At 41.6% G+C, this 8,353-nt stretch overlaps 1 protein-coding gene across 3 annotated transcripts in view; it reads left to right on the top strand.

Annotated features, from left to right (window-relative positions):
- The first annotated feature begins 2,325 nt into the window (after window positions 1-2,325).
- LOC131512072 (general transcription factor IIH subunit 2) overlaps window positions 2,326-8,353 on the top strand; it is a 36,417-nt gene continuing 30,389 nt past the window's right edge. The window contains exon 1 of one of the 3 annotated variants that reach the window (XM_058730312.1): window positions 2,326-2,421. The gene's annotated coding sequence lies outside the window, so the exon portion shown is untranslated. Of the gene's footprint in view, window positions 2,457-2,572; window positions 2,821-8,353 lie in introns of those variants that run through there. The other 2 variants (XM_058730311.1, XM_058730321.1) reach the window with 2 other exon arrangements.

Here is an 8,353-nt window from a genome sequence, read left to right as displayed (position 1 = left end):
CCAGGCGCCCCTCCCCTTTTTAAAGCCAATACCGAAAATAAACGGTAAGGCCTTGTTTTCTGGGGGTAAGTAAAAATGCTGGTAACAGAGTTTCCCGTGTGTGATGTGTAAGCCCTGTAGGGTAGGTAAAGGTATCCCCATTTTATAGGTCAAACTTAGGTTGTGACTTGCTTGTGGTCACCCTGCTAGTGTGGCGGAGGCTGATTTTAAATCCAAGTCTGTTCTTTCCACTACTATGCAGAATGCCTTGTGTTTATGTTTTTGAGGGGCCAGAACACAAGGAAAGATTTTGGTACCAACAAAGCAACAGCGGGGAAGCATATACTGATGGGGAAGTAAAGAAGCCCCAGCACGTACAGTTCCTTTCTATTATTCCTCTCCTGCGGTAACCTTTTTCCAATGCTCTAGATGTGCCTTGCCTCTCCATTTCTCAAGTGTGGGAAATGCTAGAATCAACTGGGAAAAAAAAAAAAAAGCCAACCTCAAATAGGTTACTAAATGTATTATATGTTGTTTTACTGAGGACCCTAGCCCAGGGAAGTGTTTCAGATGGCTCAGAACTGCTCTGAAACTTTTAGCTTTACCGGAGATTATACATAAAAAGGGTAAGGAGTTTACACGCTTGCGAGCAGTTCTCTGATGTATAATTACGTGTCACAAGGTATAATCGTTTCAGTTGTAAAAATTAAGGTTTATGGATTTCCACATAGACACGTGAAAAATGCTTAGGTCATCTTAATACATTGTGTTTCCAGCCTATTTGTTCAAAAATATTGACTGTATGCCTCTGCTTAACTGGTTTTCCTGTTCTTGTTTTGGTTTCTCCTCGAGAAGGTTGACATCAGTCGTCTTTTTTAAAAAAATTTTTTAATGTTTCTTTATTTTTTTTTTTTTTTTTTAATTTTTTTTTTTTTTTTTCAATGTTTTTTATTTATTTTTGGGACAGAGAGACACAGAGCATGAACAGGGGAGGGGCAGAGAGAGAGGGAGACACAGAATTGGAAACAGGCTCCAGGCTCCGAGCTGTCAGCACAGAGCCCGACGCGGGGCTCGAACTCACAGACGCGAGATCGTGACCTGGCTGAAGTCGGCCACTTAACCGACTGCGCCACCCAGGCGCCCCATTGTTTCTTTATTTTTGAAAAGGGGAGAGGGGCAGCAAGAGAGGGAAACAGAATCTGAAGCAGGCTCCAGGCTCTGAGCTGTCAGCACAGAGCCTGATGCGGAGCTCTACCTCATGCACGCACCCTGAGATCATGACTTGAGGGGAAGTCGGACACCTAATCGACTGGCCACCCAAGTGCCCCATCAGCTGCCTTTTTTAAGGTATTGCAGTTTTCGTGCACACTGGTAATTCCAGATGTATTAGCGGAATCTCAAACATCTCAAACTTGTCCAAAACTTAACTGTCCTTACCACCCCTTCACCCTCTCAGTAACTGCAACTCTAACCTTACAACACCTCAACTGAAAACTGGGTCATTGGATCCTAACACCCATCTGCTCTGTTGGAGCAGAATCCAACAGATTCTAGAATCCAATCTTCTCACTAGCTGCACTGCCATACTATACTAGTCCAAACCACTAACATTCCTCCAAAAGTTATTAAAATGTTCAGCACTCCCACCAGATTTCAGCAGCGATCACTCAACCATTTCCTCACCCAGTCCCTGAAACACATCATTGTGTTTCCACCTCAGGACCTTAGCACTTGCAGTTCTCTGTCTGGGGAGGTCTTTCTCTAGGTATCAGCATGGTTAACTCCCTTTCTCATTCTGGTCATGGCTCAACCATCTTCTCAGCGAGGGTTCCTCTGACTAGACTATTTTAAGCTGCCACCCTTTCCCCCTTCCATGCTTAATTTCTATTGGCGCTATCACCATTTGATACAGTATGCTTTTCTTGATAAATACCTTCATGGTAGAAGCAAAATTCCAGGAGGGCAAGGATTTGTTAGTTTTTCACTGCTATTTACTCAGTGCCTAGAACTGTCGCAGGCCCACAGCAGGTGCTTAATAATACTTGTTCCATGAACAGCAGGAGCAGCGGGGTCTTCCCAGAAAACCGTTGTCCAGCAAGGTTCTGGCCCAGCTGCTGCTGCTGCTGCTGCTGCTATTAGAGTCATTCACGCCAACCTTTTAGAAATAATATAACAAAAATCAAGCTCGTCAGATCCCGGGTAGACGGCGATCACTTTTCCCGCCTCTTTGTGAATAACCGCTGGAAGTGGGGTAAGAGGCCCTTCCTCGCACCTTAAGTCAGCTCCAGCTACGTGTCCGCCCACGAGGGTCCAGCACCAGCACCGGCTCGAAGCAACCGGAACGTTTCGTCCGTCGCCGCCGCGCACAGGGGAAGGATTTCTGCATCGTCCTTGGAGCGGACTGGGCGGGGCTTCCGGGTAGAGCGGCATTCTACGAGACCGGTGAGTCCGCGGCTAGAGCTCCTAGAGGAGCCAAGGTGGGCACCGGCTGTTTGGGGAGCGCGGCAGCTTGGAAGGCTTTCGCGTGCGGGCGCGGAGGCTGAATGGTTCCGAGCAGCCTCGTAAGGATTCGTGAGTGGGAGGGAGCGTATGGAGGGGGAGGAGGGCAACTTCCGTGTGGGAGCTGCAAAGAAGCGTGTGGGTCTGTAGTCCAGGGAATGGCTTTCCTTCCTTAAGGCAGAACGCGAATTTTGGGAATTGTGGTCCTGGGTCCGAGTTTGACCTACCTCCAGCTATGTGACCTCGACAGAGTTTACCAGCCTTTTGACTCTTCGAGTTCCGAGTCTGAACACAGGGCAGTGATCACCCGTGCCTGGCTCGAAGCGCTTGGCAGAGTTAGGTGTGAGTAAAAGCTTCATAAATTGGGACGTTTGGTGCAGATCTCATTTGTTTTTGGAAGCATTCTGAGCTCATGTGCCTGGAATCACACCAACAGGCTTACTCTAGGAGAAATAGCTCTTCTGGGTTTGGATTCCCATGAAACGAATCAACTTTTGGAGATGCTGACCGAAGAGGTCACTAAGTACATCTTTTGCCAGGATGCATAACTTCTTTCTTTACGAATAACATGCATTATAAACATCCAGCTTCCCTTGGAATATCAGCAATTACAGGAAGCTTAATACCTCTGTAATTTCCCATTGCAACTCTAAGTCCTTGTATCCAATGAGCCAGAAGTGTTCCTGTTTGCAGTCTTGTGCTTGTCAGTTCTGTTTCTCAGCTTTCAGAGAATTAAAAGTAGAAACTAAGAATAAGATAACAGTTTAAATATTGATAGGATGGTTGGCAATAGTGGCATTTCTAAGAATTTGAGTTTGAAAACATCAAGAACACTATGTAAACTTTGATTTTTGTAATTCACAGTAATTCAGAAACTTTGATGGAGGATCAAAATGTTCAGTTTAGTCGCCATATGCTGTTTCTACATGGACCATTAAGTTTACAAGCACCAGCGTAGTGTGTTAAAATAACACAAATGTTAGAATTAAGTCACTTGTCATTTCATGCAGTCTACCTAAGTTCATACTATAGTAGATCACCAGATTCCATGAAACAAGTAGATCTCTTCCAATGCCAGGGAGTGGTTTGTGACTTAAATGAGAGACATACAGAATTTTAGCAAATAATACCTGATAATAGCAGATGCCTCAGAAAGCACTGATGCCACAAAAGCAGTTTGCAACTTGTCAATAGATTTTAATTCCAGAAACCCATTTATAGATCAGTTCTTTAGATCTTAAAATGTATTTTTCTATAGTGTAAGTGGAGGGGCGCCTGGGTGACTTAGTGGATTAAGTGTCCAAATTCCACTCAGGTCATGATCTGTCAGTTCATGAGTTCCATTCCCACCTGGGGCTCTGTGCTGACAGCTCAGAACCAGGAGCTTGCTTGGGATTTCTGTCTCCCTCTCTCTCTGCCCCTCTCCCGCTCACACTCTTTCTCTCTCAAAAATAAATAAACATTAAAAAATTTAAATATATATAATATATATATATAATATATATAGTGTGAGTGGGGTGTACGGTCTTGCATATGATCCTTATTACAGAAATTAAGTTTTCCTTTGCCAGTGGTGGGATTTGTTTTGTCCTTAATGTCTTCTTGGCCCTTAGGATTCCTTTGATCTTTCATTTATGAAAGAAGGAAGCTGATAGTGAAAGTGTAGGGTAGGCATGGAGATTCCACTGGGGAGGAAGGGAGTGTAGAAGTGACTAGGATGTTTTATTACTTGGTTATGGTTAATAGATTACCCCCCTATTACCTGTTTTATCCCTGATTATTAAAGAAATACATGCTTATATGAAAAATACAAAAATATGGGGATGCCTGGGTGGCTCAGTCCATTAAGCATCCAACTCTTGACTTCGGCTGAGGTCATGAGCTCAGTTTGTGAGATTGAGTCCCGTGTTGGGCTCTGTGCTTTTAGCCCCCTCCATGCCCCTGCCCCCACTCGCGTGCATGTGCGCTCACTCTTTATTTTTTTCAATAGTTGAGATAATAATATAGTTTTAATATTGTGTCCTTTTTTGAATTTTGAGCCATAAGCCTTTACCATTTATAAATAATAAATTTCAGGAGTGCCTGGGTGGCTCAACTGGTTAAGCACCGACTTTGGCTCAGGCCATGATCTCATGGTTTGTGGGTTCAAGCCCACCATTGGGTTCTGTGCTGACGGCTTAGAGCCTGGAGCCTGCTTTGGATCCTGTGTTTCTGTCTCTGTCTGCCCCTCCCCTGCTCGTGCTCTGTCTCTCAAAAATAAAATGAACATTAAAAAAATTATAAATAACAAATTTCATTTTATTTTTTATTTATTTTTATTTATTTAATTTTATTTTTTATTTTTTAAAATTTACACCCAAATTAGCATATAGTGCAACAGTGATTTCAGGAGTAGATTCCTTAGTGCCCCTTACCCATTTAGCCCATCCCCCCTCCCACAACCTCGCCAGTAACCCTCAGTTTGTTCTCTATATTTATGAGTCTCTTCTGTTTTGTCCCCCTCCCTGTTTTTATATTACTTTTGCTTCCCTTCCCTTAGGTTCATCTGTTTTGTCTCTTAAAGTCCTCATATGAGTGAAGTCATATGTTATTTGTCTTTCTCTGACTAATTTCGCTTAGCATAATACCCTCCAGTTCCATCCACGTAGTTGCAAATGGCAAGATTTCATTCTTTCTGACTGCCAAGTAATACTCCATTGTGTATATATACCACATTTTCTTTATCCATTCATCCATCGATGGACATTTGGGCTCTTTCCACACTTTGGCTATTGTGGGTAGTGCTGCTATAAACATGGGGCTGCATGTGTCCCTTCAAAACAGCACACCTGTATCCCTTGGATAAATGCCTAGTAGTGCAATTGTTGGGTCGTAGGGTAATTCTATTTTTAGTTTTTTGAGAAACCTCCATACTGTTTTCCAGAGTGGCTGCACCAGCTTGCATTCCCATATTTATTTATTTTTAATATGATTTATTGTCAAATTGGCTAACATACAATGTGTAAAGTGTGCTCTTGGTTTTTGGGGTAAATTCCCATGGTTCATCGCTTACATACAACACCCAGTGCTCATCTCAGCAAGTGCCCTCCTCAGTGCCCATCACCCATTTTTCCCTCTCCCTTACCCCACCCCCCTGCATCAACCCTCAGTTTGTCCTCTGTATTTAAGAGTCTCTTATGGTTTCCCTTGGTTCCCTTCTGTTTGTAACTATTTTTTCCCCCTTCCCTTCCCTTCTCCCATGGCCTTCTGTTAAGTTTCTCAAGTTCCACATATGAGTGAAAACATATGATATCTGTCTTTCTCTGACTGACTTATTTCACTTCGCATAATACCCTCCCATTTCCATCCACATTGCTGCAAATGGCAGGATTTTGTTCTTTCTCATCGCCAAGTAGTATTCCATTGTGTATATAAACCACATCTTCTTTAGCCATTCATCAATGGATGGACATTTATGCTCTTTCCCTAATTTGGCTATTGTTGAAAGCACTGCTATAAAAATGGTGGTACATGTGCCCCTATGAATCAGCACTCCTTTATCCTTTGGATAAATTCCTAGTAGTGCTATTGCTGGGTCATAGGATAGTTTTATTTTTCATTTTTTGAGGAACCTTCACACTGTTTTCCAGAGCGGCTACACCAAGTTACATTCCCAGCAACAGTGCAAGAGGTTTCCCGTTTCTTCACATCCTCACCAGCATCTGTCGTTTCTTGAGTTGTTCATTTTAGCCACTCTGACCGGTGTGAGGTCGTATCTCATTGTGGTTTTGATTTGTATGTCCTTGATAATGAGTGATGTTGAGGATCTTTTCATCTGTCCGTTGGCCATCTGGATGTCTTCTTCTTTGGAAAAGTGTCTATTCGTGTCTTCTGCCTGTTTCTTCACTGGATTATTTGTTTTTCGCATGTTGAGTTTGGTAAGTTTTTTATAGATTTTGGATACTTACCCTTTATCTGGTATGTCATTTGCAAATATCTTTTCCTATTCCATAGGTTGCCTTTTAGTTTTGTTGATTGTTTCCTTTGCAGTGAAGAAGCTTTTTATCTTGATGAGGTCCTTATAGTTCATTTTTGCTTTTAATTCCCTTGCCTTTGGAGACGTGTTGAGCAAGAAATTGCTGTAGCTGAGGTCAAAGAGGTTGTTGCCTGTTTTCTCCTGTAGGGTTTTGATGGTTTCCTGTCTTGCATTTAGGTCGTTCATCCATTTTGAGTTTATTTTTGTGCATGGTATAAGAAAGGGATCTTGTTTCATTCTTATGCATGTTGCTGTCCAGTCCTCCCAGCACCATTTCCTAAAGAGAATCTTTTTTCCATTGGATACTCTTTTCCTGCTTTGTCCAAGATTAGTTGGTCATACATTTGCGGGTCCTATTCTGGGTTCTCTATTCTCTTCCATTGGCCTATGTGTCTGTTATTGTGCCAATACCACACTGTCTTGATAATTACAGCTTTGTAGTAGAGATTAAAGTCTGGGATTGTGATGCCTCTGCTTTGGTTTTCTTTTTCAACATTGCTTTGGCTATTCGGGGTCTTTTTTGGTTCCATACAAATTTTAGGATTGTTTGTTTTAGCTTTGATAAGAATGCTGGTGCAATTTTGATTGGGATTGCATTGAATGTGTAGACTGCTTTGGGTAATATTGACGTTAAATAATATGTATTCTTCCAATCCATGAGCATGGAATGTTTTTCCATTTCTTTGTGTCTTCTTCAATTTCCTGCATAAGTTTTCTATAGTTTTCAGCATACAGACCTTTTCATCTTTGGTTAGGTTTATTCCTAGGTATTTTACGGTTTTTGGTGTAATTGTAAATGGGATCAATTTCTTGATTTCTCTTTCTGTTGTTTGCTTACTGGTGTATAGAAATGCAACTGATTTCTGTACATTGATTTTGTATCCTGTGACTTTGCCAAATTCGTGTATCAGTTCTAGCAGCTTTTTGGTGGAGTCTTTTGGGTTTTCCGTGTAGAGTATCATGTTGTCTGCAAAAAAGTGAAAGTTTGACTTCTTTGCCAGTTTGGTTGTCTTTTATTTCATTTTGTTGTCTGATTGCTGAGGTTAGGACTTCCGACGCTATGTTAAACAACAGTGATGAGAATGGACACCCCTGTCGTGTTCCTGATCTCAGGGGGAAAGCTTTCAGTTTTTCCACATTGAGGATGATGTTAGCTGTGGGCTTTTCATATATAGCTTTTATAATATATAAGGTAATATAAGCATATATTAGGTATGTTCCTTCTATCCTGACTTTCTTGAGGGTTTTTAATTAAGAAAAGATGCTGTAATTTTGTCAAATTCTTTTTCCACATCTATTGACAGGATCATATGGTTCTTATCCTTTCTTTTTAATGTGATGTATCACATTGATTGATTTGCATATATTGAACCAGCCCTGCAGCCCAGGAATGAATCCCACTTGATCATGGTGAATAGTTCTTTTGTATGCTGTTGAATTCGATTTGCTAGTATCTTGTTTAGAATTTTTGCATCCATGTTCATCAGGGATATTGGTCTGTAATTCTTTTTTGTGGGAGTCTCTGTCTGGTTTGGGAATCAGGTAACGCTGGCCTCATAGAATGAGTACAGAAGCTTTCCTTCTGTTTCTATTTTTTGGAACAGCTTGAGAAGGATAGGTATTAACTCTGCTTTAAATGTTCGGTAGAATTCCCCTGGGAAGCCATCTGGCCCAGGACTCTTATTTGTTGGGAGATATTTGATAACTGTTTCAACTTCTTCACTAGTTATGGGTCTGTTCAAATGTTCTGTTTCTTCCCCTTTGAGTTTTGGTACTGTGTGGATGTCTAGGAATTTGTCCACTTCTTGCAAGTTGTCCAGTTTATTGGCATATAATTTTTCATAGTATTCTCTGATAATT

Source organism: Neofelis nebulosa, chromosome 1, assembly GCF_028018385.1.
Source record: "Neofelis nebulosa isolate mNeoNeb1 chromosome 1, mNeoNeb1.pri, whole genome shotgun sequence".
NCBI lineage: Eukaryota > Metazoa > Chordata > Mammalia > Carnivora > Felidae > Neofelis > Neofelis nebulosa.
Note: the sequence above shows the minus strand (reverse complement) of the source record. Positions and strands in the feature narration are given on the sequence as shown.